Source organism: Alligator mississippiensis, chromosome 6, assembly GCF_030867095.1.
Source record: "Alligator mississippiensis isolate rAllMis1 chromosome 6, rAllMis1, whole genome shotgun sequence".
NCBI classification, from domain to species: Eukaryota; Metazoa; Chordata; order Crocodylia; family Alligatoridae; genus Alligator; species Alligator mississippiensis.
Window position 1 is genome coordinate 91,337,037 of NC_081829.1, and position 22,255 is coordinate 91,359,291.

The 22,255-nt window shown below is 41.7% G+C and overlaps 1 protein-coding gene across 8 annotated transcripts in view; it reads right to left on the minus strand.

Annotated features, from left to right (window-relative positions):
- ATRNL1 (attractin like 1) overlaps positions 1–22,255 on the minus strand; it is a 1,033,288-nt gene that overhangs the window by 1,010,551 nt on the left and 482 nt on the right. Inside the window, exon 1 of one of the 8 annotated variants that reach the window (XM_059730101.1) lies at positions 17,914–18,036. The exons of the other annotated variants lie outside the window; for them this stretch is intronic. The gene's annotated coding sequence lies outside the window, so the exon portion shown is untranslated. Of the gene's footprint in view, positions 1–17,913; positions 18,037–22,255 lie in introns of those variants that run through there. 8 annotated transcript variants of the gene reach the window in all.

Genomic DNA, 22,255 nt, shown 5'->3' on the forward strand with positions numbered 1-22,255 from the left:
CCATCTCCCTTCCTCTGGGGGTCTCAATTCCCTCCACTTACCTGCATGAACTGCTCTTCAGGCTGCCTAGCAGCCATGTGCATGTACATATACATGGTGCCCCCTGCCCAACTGCCCTCCTCCTGCTCCCCCCACCCCTTGCGAGCTGGACCTCTGCCAGCTTGCAGAGAGCTCTTGGCAAAACAGTAAAATCCACGTGTTTCTGTTAAAACTTAAAAAAACCCTAGCATTTTCCCTTGCATAAAAAGGGAAAATCCATGGTGTTTTCTGTGGGAAACAAAAAACCCAGATCCCTGCCGATCATCTAGCTGCACTACACTTAAAACTGGGCTTTTTTAAACAACTCCTATTTAAAAAAAACAAAACAAAACAGTTGAAACACAACCCCTTCCAAAAAAGTGACAGCTTATAATATTTGCTCATGTGTACCTTTCTCTTACTGATTTTAAGGGAACTGTTCCTGGAATAAGTATTTTTTTCTAAATGAATAAAGATTTCACAACCTAGTTCTAAACTATTTATAAAGCAAATGGACAGCAAAGCTAGTTTTCATTCTTTTAAAACAAAAATTTAGATTACTGTTTCTTTATATCATTTAAATATCACCTTAGAGAGGGTAAAGGGAACATGGACATTCAGACCTGATCATCATACTGGTTTTTTCAAGTGTCACATTTGTAATGAACTGCTTAGTGAAAAAAAAAAGTCATGAACACATCAACTATGACCCTGTTTCATCAAGATACTCAAATATGTGCCTAACTTTAACTATGAGTGGTCCCATTTACTTTACACATTCAGCGTATGCTTATATTGCTCAGGGCTGACAGCAATGCAGATAATAAATCAATTATTAGATTAAGCTCCATATTGGCAGTATCACTACAAGATTCGTTAGATTAACATGACGAAACTTAATAAAGAGCATCTGATGAAATAAATACTCTGAGTAAATTGGATGAAGGTGAATGCATTGTAAAATACTTCCAAATGCAATGACTAGTTTATAAACAGATTACAGTATCTAAAAAGCATGGACACTTCAGAGGCTGACTACACAAATTACTTTTTCCCAGTTAACATAATGAAACGGTAGCCATGTAATATGGGATTCTTCCATAAATTTGTATCATCAGTTATGCTTATATAATGAGTAAACTCCCATATTCTTTCCATATTTCCAACTTCTTTCCATATTCTTTTATATCACAAATCCTTTCACTTTGCTGTAGTTTACTAGTCTTGCAGTTATTAGTACAACAGAAATGTTGCAGTAATTAGTACAACAGGCACGTGTTTGAGTAAGAGCGTATAGCTTATAGAGGCTTATTCCTAGTATGTAAACATAAAATATAGTTTGCTCATTTAATATAGCACAATCCCCCATTTGCTACAAATATGAACAACTTATAAAGCAAGCGGTGGGGCGAGGGGGGGAGGAAACATCCACTGAATTTTGCTCTATACAATATGCAATCAAACAATACTTATGACTGTTGGAATTTCAACATTTCCAAAAAATGCTACCTTACTCATCACATAATTCTCAACGAAAACACTTGCAGAAGTTCAACTCCTAAATTTCCAACACTAACAACAAAATCCATGTGTATTATTCAAAAAGTTTTGCTGGGGAACCCTTACAGATTCCACACTTTCAAATAAAAAAAAATTAAAAAAAAAAAATCAAATGAGTGATTTAAGGAAAACACGTGCATGTGTACTCACACACATGCAGACACAGTTCTGGCCAAAAGTACATAAAAATATCCTATTTCCTGTATTTTTTAAACTAAGTTGCAAGACATGAAACTGTTGTTTTTCCCTTTGACACACAGCAAAACAGTTCTTTTATATAGTGGGGCAAGTGCTATACTCCAGAGATTGAACAATAGAAAGAGAGTGAGTTTCAAGCTCATGCATGCAATATGTTCTGATGGTTACCGAATATTGTTACAGCCTATATTGCACAGCACAAAAAAATAACTACTTTGATATGAGCTTTACCACCACTTCCAAACACACTGAAGTTAGCCTATCATTCCTACAAAGAGTAGAACTTGAAGTTTTTTAATAAAAAAAAAGAAATTGAAACCAAAAGATGCTAGCATAAGGTCAGTAGATTAACCAATGCACAGTACTCTCATTAGAGAACTATTTTCAGAGAAAGTAATAAACAGAACAGGGATATCCAACTCGACTCGGACCCTATGCTACATCCAACCTGCGGCAGGAGGGCTGACACAGTGGCTACTACACTGGCAGGGGCAGTGCAGGGACCAGCAGGAGTATGGGGTCCAGTGGTAGCAAGCCAAGCTCACCATCAATGACCATGCGCAGCAGGGCTAAAAGGTCCAATTTCAGGTGCCTTCCAGTAGTCCAGTGAACCAGATAGAGAGGCTGACACCCCCAAAACAGAATATTAGCCTTTTTCCCCCCTCACCTGCTGATCAGTTGACAAGACTTTCCAAAGTGCTGCTACTCAGTTATTCATTACAAGGAAAGATGTTTTTTCCTTCATTCTGCCTTTCAAAAAGAAAGTCTCTCTCTTATGCCAGGGTGTTCTTTATGCGTGAAATTACGGTAATCACTGAAATAAGAACTATTTAAGAAATAAATAAACCATCATAAATTTTAAGTGCTATATTTAAATCTCAGGAAAGCAACTAAGCAAATCTAGAAATGTCCTTGCCTGCTTTGTTCAACAGATGTCAATAGGAGATGTGTTGAGAAACTGCTTTGAACTCTTCATAACAAGAAAAAAGCCTTTTTATGCCAGAACTTTAAATGCACTTTAAAAAAAAAAAATAACAGGTAAGCTTCCTAGATCTGAGTTTGGCCTTAAACCTTTACCAAAGAAAAGTACCCCAGCAAAAACAATGCTCTCATTCAAATCCTATTTCAGCTACAGTCTTTGCTGAACTAAATAAAGACTCCACTGTACCACAAACAAAAGAAACACTGAATTCTGAGAGACTTATTTTTAAAATATCTATTATTCAGGCTCATTTCAGTTTCAATTTTTAATCGTCATTTTAAAAGCCAGCCAAAATAGAGTTGCAGACTTTCTCCAGCTATCAGCATGACTGAGGAGGGATCTATTTAAAGTGCATGGAGGCAAAGTAGGGGTTTGGGTTCTAGCCGTGTTGGTCTAAAGACATAGGCAGACAAGGTTCCTTGGGTGAATTTGATATCTTTTATTAGACCAACCCAAATGGTTGGAGAAGTTATTAAGCAAGCTTTCGGGTTCAAAAACCCTTCGTCAGGCTAAGGAAGTGTCAGCAGTTGGTGTGTGCTCTTCCTGGATGGAATGAAAAGTGGAGGCAAAGTAGAAATCATGAGCCACTTACAGCACCTGGAGCCATTTCTGCAGTCTTTTTGTGGCAAGACCCTCTGCACCGCCCCAACCCCTCCCCCAAATTGATTGGTCAAGAAGCCCTGGTGGCCCTGACCCTTGCTGCTGACTGGTGAAGAGGGCTGCCCTTCATGCGGTCAGTCAGTGACAAGGGACAGGATCGAGAGGGGCAGAGCTGCAGAAAAAGGCAGCCCTCTTAGCCAATCAGCAGCAGAGGGAGAAGGCAGAGGTAGCTGCCATCTTGGCCGCTTCCCTTCATGCCAGTGGCTTCCTGCCTTGATGAGCTGTGAGGCCGAGCCACAATAGTGACTGCCTCCCACTGGGGAGCAAGCAGTTTATTTTTAGAACCACCCCCCCAAATGCCAGTTTTCATGGTGATCGCATAAACTTAATTTTTTTTGCACTTTCTGAGAAAAATCTCAAAATCACAAATTGAGTAGCCTCTGCAAGAGAAGGTTGAGAGGCAACCTTGAGGCTGCCTATAAATTCATCATGGGGGCGCAGAAGGGAATTGGTAAGGCTCTACTCACCAAGGCACCCCTGGGGGTCACAAGAAATGATGGCCATAAGCTAGCAGAGAGCAGATTTAGACTGGACATTAGGAGGCATTTCTTCACTGTTTGAGTGGCCAAAATCTGGAATGGGCTCCCAAGGGAGGTGGTGCTCTCCCCTACCCCGGGGGCCTTCAAAAGAAGGTTAGATAGGCATCTGGCTGGGGTCATCTGAACACAGCACTCTTTCCTACCTATGCAGAGGGTTGGACTCGATGATCTATTGAGGTCCCTTCCGACTCTAACATCTATGAATCTATAAGTAGATCCTTAGCTATGAGTACTGGCATGTGATGGACTCAGAACCTACTCCTACAATTCCCTAATCATGCAAACTAAAAGCACTCTGCACCTCTCATTAAGTCTGTGAAGAATCCCATGAACATGTGCAGATCCAGGAGCAGAGCAAGAGGGGAGGGGTGCAGCTACTTCCCCCAGCAGTGTTGTGCATGTGCAGTGACAAAAGCTTACACCTCTTACCATGATCCTAGATGCCAGTGAGCTCACTAAGCTCACCGCCATATCAGGGCATCTCCTCCAGGACCTCTGTGTATGCCACAAGCTCTGAACTCACCAGCTGGTTGCTGTAGGGTCTAGCCCAGGGGTGGGCAATTATTTTGGGCGGAGGGCTGCTTACCCAGTTTTGGCAGGCTGTTGAGGGCCGCATGGTTAGCCCTGCCTCTTGACAGGTGCCCCGCCTGCTGGTTACCATCTTGGGACCAGCATCCCAATGTCTTGGGACCAAAGTCCCAGGGCCAGCACCGATGGGGCCTAGAGCAGGGCACAGGCCAGCAGGGGTCTGTGGAGCCAGGCTGGGCTGCACCAGCAGGGAGGGGGGAGCTGGTCCAGCTCCATAGAGCCCCTGCCAGCTGGGACCCCACGCTCCTGCCACCCTGCTCTGGGCCCCACCGGCACTGGCCCCATGCTCCCACTGGCTCCCCGCCTGCTCACACCCAGTGCCCCCCAACCCCATGGTACAGGCGGGGGGGGGGGCAGCACACAACCCCGACCCCCTGCTCACCAGCAGGGAAGAAGCTGGTGCTAAGCATGGGGAAAAGAGGCCCCTTGCCTGCCCCACAGCCGGAGCCCTGAGCTGCAGGTGCTCACAGCCCATGTGGGGCTGTCTGGAGCAGGCACAGGCAGCTTCATGCAGGCTGCAGGTGGCTGCAGTGTGGGGCACTGGCCAGGGGGCAGGAGTGGGGCCACTTTACCCCACGATCAGCACCAGCTTGTAACCCACCCCACTGCCAACCTGGGGGGAGAAAAAAGCAGCCCCTCCCTGCCCATGCCCAGCGCCCCACACTGCAGCCACTCGCAGCCTGCCTGGGGCTGCCTGTGCCTGCTCCGGACAGCCCCGCATGGGCTGCGAGCGCCTGCAGAGCCGGGCGACGGCCATGGGGCAGGTGAGGGGCCACTTTTCTCCGCAAGGGAAAGAGCCCAGGGAAAAGCTGAGCGTGGGGGGGGAAGCAGCCCCTCCCCCGCCCGGTGTCCCATGCTGCAGGTACTCGCAGCCTGCATGGGGTTGTCCAGAGCGGGCACAGGCAGCCCCACGCAGGCTGCAAGCAGCTGCAGCGCGGGGCACCGGGCTTGGGGCGGGGAGGAGCCACTTCCCATCTGTGCTCCTTCCTTGCCCGGGGTCCCCCTTCACCTGAACTTAGCCACGTGCTCCCAGCCCAGAAGCCACGGCTGAGGCTTCCGGCTGGGGGGCGGGGCTGGGTGGGCCCCACTTGTGGGAAACCACTGAGCTTCCCCTGGATCCTACTGCCCTTGCTTCCTGTCATTTTTGACAGGAACCAAGGGCAGAGAAATATTAATTTTCTACATTTTTTTAGGGCCCCACAGGCCAGAGAGAATAGCCTCGCGGGCTGGATGCAGCCCATGGGCCATATTTTGCCCACCCCTGGTCTAGCCAGAGCCCCTGCTTTCATGCCTCTGGACGCCAGGGGCACCATACACTCTCCCATTCCCTTCCCCCATCTCAGAACACATCAGCAAGAGGAAAGAGGGGGCAAAGAGCAATGGTGATGCTCAACTGCTGTTTTCATCCAGTTGCAGAGCCCAAGGACTGAGGACTGCTGCTTGTCCCCTTTTCCCCTGCTGCTGAATTCAGCAACGGGGAGGGGGCAGAGCACAAGGAAAGGAGGAGGAAGAGGAAGAAGGAGGGACAAACAGCAGCTTTGGTTCTCTTGGACTCCAGAGCTGCATAAAAGCAGTGGTTTCAGCCAGACCCAGCACCAACCAGCCAATGAGCCCAGGGCACACACAATATGCAGAGTTCCCATTAGGAATTTTACTGACGTGCTTATGAGCTCAGAGAACTCAGTGCACGTTTGACACACAGCAAAAGTGGGGTGCAACCATACTCCTCCTGGATCAACCCCTGCTTATGATCATTTCATTTCTCACACATAGGACTAACATGTTTGCTTTCTTTAACAAGTGCACAATGCGTATCCACTATGTGCAAAATAAGTATACAACACTGATTTAGCTTACTCTTAATTAAGACATATGAATAGGCATTTGCCATGTTGAATAAACAGCTCCACAGCTTATTATATTTTTTCCTGCAAAAAACAAAAACAAAAAAAAAAAACAAAAAAACCAAAGTACTTCAGTGAAAACAAAAGATAATTTATTTGCATTATAAATAATTTAGATATATAGTTTTCCAGTAAAGAAAGAGTAAGCCTGGCACTGGATGAGGCTCTACAAAGTGACAAGCTTTCATTGTTGTTTTGCCACACATTGTGTATAAATCTGGACAAGTTATATAGCATCAGATTCCTCACATGTAAGAAGGCCAATTATATTTACCCACCTCCTTCTTAAGTCAGTTTTGATTCTAAGTTGTAAATGTCAGTAAAAAGTGTAAAAGCACAACATAGAAATGGGGAAGAAGGAAGGATTTCCATGAATATAGACATTTCTTTAAAAACACAAATGAAAAATACCACAAATCTTTTAAAAATAGATAAGAACATACTATGCTTATAAAATGAAGTACTATAAAATGAAAGGTTTTACTCTAAGACACTGGAGAGTCCGGTTAGTCTATCAAGGTGCAAATCTACCCTGCCTTCTACTTTAGTACTCAGAGCCATGCAATGTTTTATGATGCACCGAAGAACATAGTTTTGAAAACCTACATACCTACACTTGTGCACACAGATGTGACATTAGTATTAAGATATTTAAGTAAAGACTAACTGCTTCTTTAAGTACTTAGTGTCAGTTTCAACAACACTTTTCAACTCCAGTTAACATTTTAAAATCATCCTTTAGAGCAGGCACGTCCTCCAACATGTGCCACAAGTGGTGCGAGCAACCAGCTTATTTGGCACAAGCTCTGGATGCCAAATTAATGGGGACACTAGTGACAGGAGTTGGGGCACTCTGTGAGTATCAAAATCATTATGCTTATAATCTGAATAGAACTAGCTTCCTACAGAATAGCACACTGCTTTGTTTGCATTAGGCATGGTGATGTTTATCTAAAAATACTTCTTTTCAGAGTGTATTTAAAAGTAACATCATCTCCTGCCTGGAACATAGCTGTCATTTTATTTGACAACAAACCATACTAATTTTGCTGGTACTCAAAGCTTTTTGATCTTTGCAACATTTTTGTGATCTTCCTACTTTGGCTTGTTGGTGAAGTGGGATTAAGGGTGCTGACAGAGGGGCCTCTCTCTGCTGTAACGCATGACACTTCAAAGAAAGCACCATGATTTACAGCGACCCACTGCCCCACAAACTTTCTCTGTTGGGTGAAGGAGGGGAATTCAAACTCCACTTTGGAGCTGGCTGTAAGTCTGCAGCGCCTCTCCCCTAGCCCAGCCCCTTTGGAGAGCCATCATCTGAACCCTCATGTAATGAGGGTCGCATAATTGGGTACTTTTAAAGTGCTCTGAAGCTATGCACTTCTGTCAATGCATGGCTGCAAAGCACTTTCAGTGGGCCAATCAGATGACAAAATGTCACTTCTGTCAGGGCCCTATATGCTAGCTACCATTTAGAGTCAAATGCAGTTGTGCTTCTACTTGTGATGGTAAAATGGCTCCAAGCACATGTAGGTGTATCAGTTTTACCTACCCACTTTCAGATGTTAATCAACCTTTACCTACTCATTTCCATCTCTTTAAAAAAGGTGTAGGTAAGTTTTGTGAGATCTCCTCCAAGACTGGATATCACAACCACTTTTAATTTTTATTGCTGCTGACAGAAATTTGTTTCTCAATAATATATGAACTTGAATCCACAGATTCTTTGTTTTTTCTGCTAACAGATTTTTAAACTAAATTTTTCACTAACACTCAGTCCTTTAAGAAAGACTATATTTGACATACAAAGAATATACTCATATATTACTACCATCCTTTGTACCCACATTTTGATGCAACTCAAGCCTGAATCAGTCTCTAGTGCTCTCTAACAAAGCACATTTTCAGCACAGCCTTCCTTTCTTCACAGAACATTTCTGAATTACTCTATTTTTCACTAAATCAAGGGTAAAACATTTTTGTCCCTTTAGCCATACAGAAATTGTGCATCATTCATTTACTACCAACCTTCACTGCACCATTAGTCAAAATCTGTTCTCAAATTAACAGGCCAAAATATGAAGTAACTTTGAAATCAGTGGAGTTTGGATTTACTGGCGTCATCAGGATCAATGGATTTATTCCTCCTGTCAACAAAATAACGAGATATACAAGCAGTCCTATACTATAAACCCACATCCAAGACCCCGGATCCAAACACTGCAGTTCAGACCCATTTATGAATATTCTAGCTAATGTTACTATGAATGTTCCATTTAAAAAAAACAAACTGCATGTTTAAAGTGGCTTTGGGTCTCAAAGATTAGCTTGTGGAACTTAGGGTCTAGACATAGAAAATACATATAGCAGTGTAATTTATATACTTTTTGTCTAGTGATATAACTTACACTGGGATTCCAGGAGAGCTGTGTACAGTAAGTACTCTTACACTTTCTCATTCCTAGGGAGCAGGGAAAATGGTAAACTGCTGCGAAAAAAACAGTTACCCCAGAATAAAACACAGACATAAGGCATATACACCAGTTGTTCCCCACCTTCACAGCTCTATCCCTCAAAGTTTTTTCAAGTCTTTTTATCTACTGTTTCTATGGAAGGTTCTCCACGTTTCTCACCCATCATAGCATAAAAGTAGATATTCACAGCTTTAAATGAGTTTATAATAGGAAGCGTAAAGCTGAATTTGAAAACAATGACATCTGAGCAAGTTACCATACCAATAATTTAAAAGGAAGTGTGACTCTAGAGTTTGAGTTCTGGCCCATCTAAAATACCTAGAACAACTCTACCTGCCTGTTACTTCTAGATGCTCATCTTCCGGAGGAAAGTAGTTTCAAAAGCCATTCACTTGTGGTTGGATGCATTTGTGGCACAAACAATGCCTAACACTTTTATAACAGAGAAGGAAACCCTTGGAAAAAATATACAAACATATTTATAGTGGCATATATCTCACTACGTTATTTACCCATATTTAAGAAAATGACATCAGCTACAGTAAAAACTTCTAAAAATAGAATCTTCCCTAGATCTTACTTTTTTTTTTTTTATACTAGGCAGATAGTAAAAGCTAAACTAATCTCACCAATAATTTACTGCCTGGTGGGAACAAGAATCAACTCCCAAATGCTATTTGGATCATAATCACAATCCTTCCCTATAGGCAGCACATACAAATTTACAAAAACTGAAATATCCTAGGGTATTTAAAACAAGGGATTGAATTTTCTTTTATTCTATTGCTTATTCAAACGTAAAAGAAAAAGAAATAAAAAAGAGAGAGAGGTCAAATCAGCATCCTGTATAATCATATCAAACAAATGCATTACTATGGTGTGTAACGGGACTGAAACAGTATGTAAAATAATCAACATTCCCGCAAACAGGACGAAAAAAATGTCATGACACATTTTAAAATGTGCTCTCTATGACCTTCCCAAGTTTTTTGTTATCAGCTAAATTCACATACTTACAACTGAATTTTGTCAGAACAAATATAAACCTAATGTGAACCTTTGAATACTACATAGAGACAGCTAACCTAGTGAACATCATCATCCTTCATAAACCTTACCCACTCAATTAATCCAGACTGTCCAACTGGCACCTCATGGGCCACACGTGGCCCTCAAAGTGTTATCACACAGCCAGCCCATGAGCTCCCTCACAGCTGCCACTACCCCTCCCAGGTGTTCCTCCTACACAGCAGGTAGGTAATCCTAGAACCAGAGAAAATTAGGGTTGGAAGGGACCTCAAGAGGTCATCTAGTCCAACCCCCTGCTCAAGCAGGACCATGCCCAACTGGTTCATCAAAGCCAAGGCTTGGTCTTGCTGCGTCTTAAAAGCCTCCAAAGATAGAGATTGCACAACCTCTCTGGATAACCTGTTCCAGTGCCTTACTACCCTCTTTGTGAGAAAGTACTTCCTAATATCCAACCTAAACTTCCCTTGCTACAACATGAGCCCAATGCTCTTTGCTCTGTCATTTGCCACCACTGAGAACAGTCCAGCTCCATCCTCTTTGGAACCACCCTTCAGGTAGTTAAAGGCTGTTATTAAATCCCCCCTCAGTCTTCTCTTTTTCCAGAATAAAAAAGCCCAGTTCCCTCAGCCTCTCCTCACAAGTTGTGCCCCCAGTCCCCTAACCATTTTCATAAAATCATAGAAAATTAGGGTTGGAAGGGACCTCAGGAGATCAATTTTCATTGCCCTCTTCTGGACTCTGCCTTTTGTCCACTTCCATAGTAAGCAGCCCAAAACTGGACACAATATTCCTAATATGGCCTCACCAGTGCCAAATAGAGGGGATGAATCACTTCCCTTGAACTGCTCCTACTAATGCAGCCCAGCATGCTGTCAGCCTTCTCGGCAACGAGGGCACACTGCTGGCTCACATTCAGCTTACTGTCCCCTGTAATCCCCAGGTCCATTTCTGCAGAACTGCTGCTTAGCCAGTCCCCTCCCAGCTGCACTGGTGCATGGGACTGTTCCATCTTAAGCACAGAACATGGTGCTTGTCTTTATTGAACCTCGTAAGATTTATTTTGGTCCAATCCTCGAATTTATCGAGATCTCTCTGAACCCTAGTCATGCCTACCCTCCAGTGCATCTACTGCTCCACCCAGCTTGGTGTCATCTGCAAGGCTGAGGAGGAGTTAAAGCCAGGCCACCTGTGCTGCAGTAGGGGAAGGGTGAGGATGGGAGAAGCAGTCTGCATGATGGAGGGAGGGGAGAACTGGGCTGCCCGCACTGTGCAACTTGAGTGGGAGGGGCTGGGCAACAACACACACAACTGAAAGAGGGGGGAGCAAAGCTGCCTACACAGTGGGGGAGGGGGGACACTAGGCAACCCACATGGTTGGAGAGTGGGGTAAGAGGAGGGTGACCACCTGTCCACATCGCGTGGGGCCTCTGGCCCATATGGTATACAACCCTCAGCTGCCCAAAAGTTGAACAGCCTGAAATCAAGCCATAAAAGATGTACATATGTATAGTGATATAGCAGGACAAGCAGATTTGTTTTCCGAATGCATGAAAGGTGAGACTTGGCACAGAGGGGAAGAGAAACAGAAGGGAAATTTAGCCATCTGCTATTATTTTTGACACTGCTAAGCAGTTTGGAATTCACATCTAAGCTCTGTTGGGATTTAGGAACTAGGTGCTCCTCTGCCTAAAGCTCCCGAGGGGCTCAATCCAAAAGTGTGCCCAGGGTACATTTAACCTATATATTATGTGATCAGGCTCCACACAAAATGCATTGCTGGCTGTGCTTAAAAGGAAACAGCAGCTGCATTAGTAGATAATGGTTCTACCAGATCGGGGTAGTTATATTATATCCTCATGATGACATTATTTGCCTTAAGTATGAGACCCCATGTCAATTCCCTCTTCCACGTGAAAAAATTCAAATTAATATCTAACAAAGTAACATTCATCACCACCTTTCTCCTCTGCCCCTCCAAGCTCAAACCACAGAAAAACAGATCTTGTACCAATCAACTGATGAGTTCACAGCCAAAGGGTGCACGTGGGAGGGATCAGGCAGCCCCATTTCTTAATCCACTGGGTAGAGTAGCGAAAAAAAATCTCCCTCTCTCTCCTGAAGTTGTTCCACAAAAAAAGTAAAAATTAAAAAATTTAAAAAATATCAAGATTCACTGGGCCAGAGAGCACACAACTAGGAAAATGACTCTGCAATCCAACAGCTGAGGCATTCACCTAGGCAGGGAGACCCAAGTTAAAGTCTCTGCTCTTAGTACTAGTTCTTTATTTTTATCCAGTGACTTAACAAACAAATTCAGGTTAGAAATAAGCCACACATTATTTAAATCATAGAGAGAAAAAAATTACATGGGCTTGTGCTGGATTTCTACCACTGACAATGTTTAATGTTGAGATTAGATGCTTTCCTAAAGTATAGGTTCCAGTTCAAGCAGCAATACATTCAGAGAAGTCCTATGGCCTACTACATTATGTGGGTAGTAGGACTGTATGATCACATTTCCCCTTCTGGCTTTATACTCTTTATGAGTCAGAGATCACCCATTTCTTCATCCACAAGCAACTACAATTTTATGATAAAGTTACAGGCCTGGAAACTTTATTTATTTTATCAAATCTATTATTTAAAGAGAAAGGATTCTTTTGTTTCAGGACTGCTTCTTTTAGCACGGCCTGTATTTATTTTGCAGTAACAGAAGTCTACTGTGTCAAATTAATTTATGCTTACACAGCTTAAAATGAGATTTTTTTTTAAATTCATAATAAATATATTTAAACCCTTATTCTATAGTGTGAGGGGCAAGGATTTTCCTGGGTTATATCTTTTATTACACCAACTGTATAGTTGGGATAAAGTTAGACAAGCTGGTGAACATGAAATAAAGCTGGCCTTCTAAAATTTAAGTAAAAACAGTAGTTCAAGTTAGAAAAAAAATTAAGAAAAAACAAGGGCAACTACTTTTCATTGCATTGTGCACAAAATCAAAGACTTAAGCATTAACTAAAACCTGTTCCTGACTCCTGTAAAAAAGAAAAGAGCCTTTGTAAAACCAAAATAAGATGATCTTCATAAGGACCATCAATTAATATTAACACTTTAGCTTATAGCAGTGCAACTTTAATGCATAAGCCCTTACACAAAAGTAGTCCCATTTAAGTCAATGGAATACCTGTCTGTGTCATGTTGCTAAAATGAACTACAAACCACACTAAAAGACAAATGGGAATTTTGCAACCAACATTAAAGGATTCAGGATTTCATTCCTCATCTAAAGTCATCAGTTGTACCCATTTAAGAGGTATGTGTAACCAATTTTAGTTCAACTCATAACAACTCATGGGTGGACAACCTATAATCAATTTAAACCTGGTATTTCTAGATTGCTTTTCTTATTTAATACTATTTTTCTGTTATTACTCAAAGCATAGTTCAAGGCCACTTTGCTCTGCTCATATTGGCCTCAGCAGATGGCATTATATGATCCACAAAGTTTTAAATTTAAAGGGCTTTGTCTAGGCTAATAAAATTTGATAGCCCTTTTAATATCTGCACCATGAAGTTTGTGTACAGAAGTTGGCTGGTCAAGGACAAAACAAGTAAGATGATTTACATGATTTCTTAAAAATGTTAAAGATAATATCCACAAATTAATTTAGAAAGTGCGACTAGAAATACCTGCAGACAAATCTTAATAACCAAAATACTTGATTCTTTTATACCAGGTACCTAAAAGGCCAGCCTGCTACCACGAAAATGGAAGTGAAGCCAAGGAAAATGTAGGAACCAAAAAGTATCTCCAGGGACCTGTACCACAAGACAACCATCTCAATCATCTTTGTTTGAATGCCAATAAATTAGAGCTCATTTCCTGAGAGTACCATTCACTAATCTATACCGAGGACTTAAATTGAACATTTCTTACTATACCACTATGTCTCAAAAACTATATTACATTAAAAAGCAAAGTTTAATTCACAAATCCTTCACTACTACACTCCAGACTGCCAGAGTTGTGCAAATTGTTTTGAAAAAAAAAAAAATCTTTCAGGGATCTTTATCACAGAGTCATAAAGAAGTAGGGCTGGAAGGGACCTCAAGCGGTAATCTAGTCCAACCCCCTGCCTTAATCTACATGAAATGGGAATCTTTTACAAACCTGAAGCAAAGCTCTTTTAAAAAATAACCAATTACAACATGCTATGTCTCAACAGACAAAAGAGGTGGACCTATCAATCCCATCTACTGAGGTTGCTTAATATATTTATAAGCCCTGTTTAGATGCAGTCTTGAAGTTGAGTTCACTTGTAGCATACTGTAGAACTGTCTAGCTTCTTATATGAAATTTAGTCCAATGGGGCCAACCACAAATCTGGCTAAGCACGAAGAAGTCTGCCATTTCCAATAACTACTGAAAATAAAAATCCTATTAAAGAGTCAGTGCTGGTTGAATACACTTCAAAACAGGAAGTATGAAAAGCTAATGAAAGAGAAATGAACTATATTTAAACGCTATGGCATAAACATAATATAAATAGTTTGGTAGTCCAATTAATTGTAAAATATTTTAAAGCCAATAACATTGACTAGAGATAAACAACTCTATACAAAGAATAATACAGCCAATTATATTATCACAGAGAGGCAGAAACAAGCTAGAGAGAAATTGGAGCATCAAAAATATAATTTAGTGACTAAAGGAGTTTCAAAATCAGGACAAACAATCTATCCAGGAAACAAAACCAAAAGTGTATGTAAATTCATGCATTACAATTCTAGACTACAGAAATCGTGACTTGCTCTGTTAAACTAGCACCATTTAAAATAGGCAACTTCACATTTGCCTTCTAACTGCAATATTAATTCAGTCATGTTGTGTACGCTACAAGATAGTATCATATTTACTCTTTAAGTAAATATGAAGTAACTCACAGATCAATACAATACTGCATACTTAAAAACATGATTTTGCAAAATTTACTGTTGGACTTAACTTCTTTGTCAGCAAACTTGCAATCTTAACTGTAGCCTTCACATGTAAAATATACTGATTTAACTTGTTGGTAAGCAAAAAATATTGCTTTTGTTTTATGATTTTATCATTGCAATTATCCCAGTTAAGGTCCAACTGTAATATTTAATGATACAAATGAAACTTCCCAGCATTGCTACAGTTGGGCGTTGTTTAACAATTGCATTATTCTCAAATGATGAAAAGAACACTTATCTAGATTTAAAACTATTTTTCTTTTTGTAGAATAGCTAACACAAGTGCCATTAAGAAAGAGATTTACGTGGAAGGAACACTTTATGAAGATTGTTTTATAGAAATTTTCTTACATCATAACAAAAGGAAACAGGATACTGGTTACTCCTTTTATCCCCACAGGAATATACATGGCCCACAAACTCTAAACCTGAACAATTAGTGATCTGCAATACACTGTACATCTAAGGGCTTTGCACTTTTGTATAGAAGCAAGTTTAGGACTAGCATTCCTGCAGGATGTTGGATCAGATGATTCTTCAGGTCCCCTCCAATGCTACAATTCCACGATTCCATGTTGCTCACCCTACATACCTGATCACGTGATTCAACTGGAGCCTCAAAAATCAAGGATTCTCCTCAGCTATTCCAAACCCCCAAAGGCAGGAGGGAGAAGTGAAATGCTACTGAGGAGACGCACACTTTTTAAAAAATACATAAGTTTTGATGAAGATTATTCAAGTCTCCCTGGCCCTGCTATCTCCTACCCATTTCTATTTCCTGCTGCAGAGTATACCATAACACATGTGGTTGTTCCTCTGGAGTAGTGGTTTTCAACCTTTTTAGATTTGAGGAACCTTTGCCAGATCTTGGTTTTCACTCATTTTTGTGACTACAGAAAAATTATAAAGCAAACAGCTCAGAAAGACAACAGGTCAAAATGTCTTCAACAGTATGGATTCCTATCTGAAATCTCTGGGTTCATCCTGTCAGTCATGTTCCCACACCTAATCGTGGTAACATCCCGTAGGGGCCCACAACACTCTTAAAAGGATCTCAAGGTACCCCAGGGTCACAGCACGGTAGATGAGAATCACTGCTCTGGAAGCAAACAGTATTCTCTTGCATCTGAAAAAGAGGAAATCCATGGGCAGAGTGGTCCCTCTATCTACAGATCTAAGAGACATAATCAGGCCAATAGTTTACAAAACTACAGGATATAGCAGAGATTCGGAAATGCCTTAAAAAGTCACAAGTTAATGATTTTCTTCTGTCCTCCTCACAAACTTGTCCTGTTCCCAGTGTTGAGATTCCTTAATGAGACAATCGTCCCTTGCCTCGTGCAAATAGTTCCAACGATAAGGATACAAACAGGCACTGCATTTATCCAAAGAAAAACATTGTTTGTGCTGGAACAAAGTGCAATCATTCAGATGTCTGTGTCTGTTGTCCCAGGATGAATCCTAAAAGGCTCACAGGATGAAAAGTACTAATAGTTTAGCCCAGGACATCACAAAGCACATCTGAATGGTTATCCCATGAATTAGAAGAGCAACAGTACATTCAGCCACACACTAAACCCCGGATATTTCTGTTATGGGACAAACACAGGCACAATTTGTCCAGGGACAAGCAGAACGTCTGTTCCTAGACATTGCAGGGTCCACCTCATTGGTGCCCGGGAGCACTGTCCCGGTCACCCCACCCTAGTTACACTACTGCAAGGGTCTACTTTAAGCCTTCAGCCACTGTTGCATTTGCTCTATCTTGGAAATGAAGACGAGTGCTGATTTTGCCATGGAAAACTATTTTTCTCCTCTCTCGCTACAGAGTAACTGAAGAAAACTGCATTTAAACTTTCTTTCATAATATGCAAGTTCACCAGAACAGGATCCGGCCGTCACAAGCACTGCACGTGCACACATTTGTCATGTTATAGGGCTTTTGTAATCCTGCCGGGGACGTGCGGCCAGACCCAAGATAATAATCAATTCCAGTTATTTCAGCACTATAGTTTCATACCCCATTGTTCCGATTCCTTGCCAGTGCATTCTGCTCTTTACCCCCATTGTGTCCCTTGCCCCAGTCAGCCCCAAACAACAGTGCCTGATAATTGGTCGCTGGATATTTCACTATTACTTTCATTCCCTTTAGAGAGGAATATTAAAACAGTTTACTTGAGAAGTATTTTTAGCAGCATCTCCAAGAATCACACTTCTTACAACAGGTTAGAAATAGGGAAATCTCTCACAATTTTAATAGTAAAACAGAACCTATTACTTATGCTCCTCACAATGGATGCTACCCAAGAAATTCACACTTGTCTCAAGATGACAGAAGGGATAAGATGTCAACAGAGATTCAGGAAACTGATACAGCATTACTTGTAATATTAATATGGTATACCAAGGTCTGGGCACTGACCAAGATATAAAATAACATGCAAACCAAAATACATCTAAAAAACTTCACAGAAGACTCAGAATCTCAACTGGCAAATACCAAAGTAGATGACAACTCTGCTGGACCTAGAACAAAGAGGTTACTTCTAGACTTTGCAGGGGGGGAACAAATAAGCTTGGAGCTTGGTTGTCAAAATGTCAATACCACATGTGCCTACAGTTTCAACATGCACTTACCACAATTACTTGTGCAATTATGTTAATATTGCTATTGCCGTATTTTGCGCACACAACATTCTAAAGTTTTAAAGTATTCTCACAACAAGGTCAGACAGAAGGCAGGGAAGAGTCATAACTTACGGACTAACTACTACTCTCTGAACTTGGTCAAAGTAGAAATTAAATGCCAGTAAAATTTAAGCAAATCCAGTGCAGCAAGGAAAAAGTATATATAGACTAAGACCAGCAAACATATACATACATACACACACACACACACACACACACTTTTCTATTTTTGCCAATCTTAGTCTTGCTACTCAAATTATCATACTTACCAAGATTTTATTGATAAAGGAGACTCTGCTTCTATCAAATTCTAAGATAAACTCTGCTTAACATGCAAGGAGATTTTTAACTGTGGGGACCCATCCTTAACACAACCACTTCTGAAAAGTTAGGTTCCTTCCCCAGCCTGAATCAATAAATAGATTTAAATGGAACCACCTGGTGAAGACAGACTGACCAATGTGCTTTCAATCTCTATTTTAATCTGTTCTCACCCTAGGAACTGTTACAAGCTCTCACTGCTGCTCTGTTCCATTCTTACCTCTCTCTACCTCCATTAAACAACGAACAGAATTTATTTTTTCTTGTTTAATTGTTAAGGGTGTTGTTTCATATGCGAGTGAATGCACCTTCTATGGTTTTGCATTGTGCAAATTTGCATTTTGTTGACTACATGAAAACAGAATAAGAAAAGCAGAAAACTTATCCGAATTTAACTGCAACTTAAAGTTCAAAACAAGTACAAAATAAATGAATTCACCATGAGACATCAACAAAGCCCAGAAAGTGTCTTAACTTGGAGATGAATGATCTGGAAACTAACAAACATAAATGTGGTGTTCAAATGTGAAGTGTTCTGTTACCTTACCTGTATGCACAAACTACAAAGGGTAAACACTAAAGTTGTAAAAGTAGCAAATGATGTGCTTCAGACAAGCTTTAGTTACTATTTTCACCTGTTCCTTCCCCCCCCCCCCATCCATCCTTCATCCAGCCCAGTGCAGCACTTAAAGAGTAATCGTACTCCCTTAACAGTTTCCCTATAGGGAAAAAGGTAGGTTACCATGGAATTGTCAATTAGTTTTGACACCTGCTTACTAAGATTGATCAATCATTGCTGATGTCTCTCTGCTAGACTACTATTTCTCAATTTACAAAAAACTCTCTCACATAAGAATTAATGGCCCCAAGTTTCTTTAGATAGAGCCCTTCCTCCAAGGTAATGTTTTCCACCACTTGCTGGAGGGGAAACAACAACTACAATGACAACAAGTACCTTTCAAAAAGCTATAATCAATTGTATATCATTGTGCATAAAGGGAAACATGTATTGATAAGACAGCCTTGTTCTTTTTGTCTAAGCTTAACCTTAAATGCCTCCAGAAACAGGTAACAGGTTTTTCAGCTGTATTTGTCAAGTTCAGACCATTTTAACCTTGGGTGACAATATATGAAGCCACTGAAGAATAAAACACCATTTTAAAACAGTACAGGAATGGTCTAAGTCACAGACAGAATCCTACATTTAATGAATATTTATACACCTAGTATTTGCAACACATGAAGTTTTTTATTCCATTTACTGTAGCCTACACACTTATTAACAACATTTCTCTTATATTCATCTTGAATCATTCTTAATCATTCTTATAGACCAGAACAGTACATGACAAGGAGGTCGCATACAGCCAACCCCACGGGTTGACTACATACTGTAAACCAGTCATGGACCGATCCTGTCTGTAATACACATTTATGCTTCATGGACAAATGGAAACATGGGTCAGTTCTACCATAACAAACAAGTCTCCCCATATCCCACCTAAGTCAGAAAGACCTTCAATCATGTGGCTGCAAGACAGATCTTATGACATAGCTGGAAAATAGGTGCTGAAGTGGGGAAGACATGCATATATACTGTGCTAATTGAGAAGGTGTCTTGGCGCTTACCCTGACTCCAGGGATCATAATTCGACCTTTAAAGGGATAAGGTTGCCACTGGTCCTGTGAAATACTGACAAATATTTTATACCGTCCCCCACCTTATACCACCTGCCATATCAAATGAATCTCTAAACTACTACACTATTCTACATATTTTTTGTATTTAATAACCAGAAACATTTTGCTTCTTTCTATAAAAATTCAAAATGCTCTACTACTTGGGTGACTTTTCCACAGTAGCATATCCTTAAAAACAGCTCTCTGAAACAAGCAAAAATCTTCTCTTGTGACAAAATTTTAATGTTGCTATCAGTGACCTTCTAAAGGATTTGCACCTTAGAAAACAGAGCAACAAATGCATCCACACTTCACCAAAAACCCTCGGGTCCATCTATTAAACACTGCCTGCTTAGCTAAGAAAAGGATGTCCTTTCAACACGCAGCCAGACCTTCCTCTAGGTGGGGATGGATTATTAGTATTCTGCTAGAAGTGAACACAGTGCCATGAGGCAAAGCCTAACTGTCATGCTTCTTCCCATTATGCTCATCCAGCAAATGCAGTGTATGTAAACAATAAATGCCAATTTACTAAAATATAGTGGAAATACCTGTAAAGGCATTCTAATATCACCCAACAAAAATGGAAGTTTCATACTTTGTAATTAATGCATAATTAAAAGATTTACAAAAAACTAGAACTCTTGGTTCTAAAATGATACCTTTTATTAGACCAACTGGAAAATGGCAAGAAAATTGTCCTTTTCTGCAAGCTTTTGGGTGCAAAGTCCCTTCATCAGGCTCTAATTAAAAGATTAACATTTCCCTTACCCTTTCCACTATTAGGATAGGATAAATTGACATCAAGGTATAGAAAACAAGTAATCCCTTGGAAGGAGGGCAATATTCATTCTACAAGCATGTCTATACAAAGATAATTCACCTAGGCCTCCACATGTCATTCACAATACTCGTTACAATTAGCCCATTGTTCCAGGGCTGCAAATCAATAACAGGGTCCAAATCCTCAACACACATACATAATACAGGATCAATTTATAACTACCGTTATCAAGTTAACATTCTGATGAAACAGTGGAATAACACCCCTTTTCCAAGTAAGTCATAAGCTCACTCACAGCGCACCACAGCAAATCATACATAAAGTTGCCAGGTAATAGCTCCTTTCCCACAATAAGTATCTCGCTTCAGCCAACACGTTTCACAACCAACTTCCTTAGGTTTCCCAGACAAACAGAGCTTGCTTCCCTTTGTCTGTCTGTACCCAGCATCCAAGGAAGGAAGCTTTATGTCTTAAAAAACCTGCACATGGGCACATGTGCATGCATGCACTCGCACACACACACACACACCCCTACCCCCCATGCAAGTTAACCTTCATTTGCCAAAAGAGGAAAATCAATTTCTACTAAGTTTTAAATAGGGCTTAACAATTAGACCATATTTCTTTTCCCTTTTTTTTCCAAATTATCTCTTCGGGGAGAATTTAAATCCTGTAAGGAGGTAACACTGCAAACACACTGATGGTAACTACAGGTTGTGTAGCATCTTTCAGCTACAACTGCCTGGGGGGCAGGAGGTTGTTTGTACATTTGTTTTTATTATGACAGGAGCAGAAAAAGACAACATAACTGAATTTTTGTTTGCATGTTTGTTTTCACAGGAGCAGAAAAAGACAACATATCTGAATTTTTGTTTGCATGTTTGTTTTCACAGGAGCAGACAAATATAACATATCTGAATTTTACAAAGTGACTTAAAGCCCAGGGAAAAGCTCAGGGCAGGGCGGTGGGGAAGCGGCCCCGCGCTGCAGGCGCTCGCAGCCCGCATGGGGCTGTCCGGAGCGGGCTATAGCGACAGCAGCGCGGGGCGGCGACGGGCCGCTTCCCACCCTTTACCTGAGCTTAGCCACGTGCTCCCAGCACAGAAACCGCGGCTGGGGCTTCCGGCTGGGGGGCGGGGCCGGGTGGGCCCCGCTGTTGTGGGAGTCCGCCGGGCTTCCCCTCGGTCCTACTGCCCTTAGTCCCTGTCATTTTTGACAGGAACCAAGGGCAGAGAAATATTCAATTTCTACAGCTTTTTAGATGCGGCCCGCGGGCCGCGTTTTGCCCACCCCTGCACTAGGCCCTGCTGGCCCCCCCCCCCTCTTTTTTCAAACAAGTTCATAAAGCAAAACGGTGCAACGGAGACAGCCCCGGAAAACCACGGCACCAACACGCACCACCGATCCCGCCCCCCCCCCCCGCTAGCCGTCCTGCCACAATTTCCTCCTTCCTACAAAAAGCCGAAGCATCATTGATCTCCACGGGGTATCAGTCACGAAGGGGGAGTGCTTTTTATTTGCATGGATGTTATTATTATAATGATTATTATTATTGTGCTGCCCGTGCACAGTTAGGAGCAGAAGGGGGGGGGGGGGGGGGCAAAATGGGACCGGGGAAGACGAGCAGAGCCGGGGAAGGAAGGGAAAGGGAGACCGAGGTTAAGGACCCTTCTGCAACACAAGTCGCGGGTCCGTGGACGGGGTGGGGGGGGGGGTGCCGGCTTCTCCCCGCCGCCCCGCGGCTGCTAGGGGCTGTCCCGGCCGGCGGGGAAGGGTCAGCAGCTCGGCGCAAGCGGGCGATGCAGCGAAAGGAGAAGAGAGGCGAG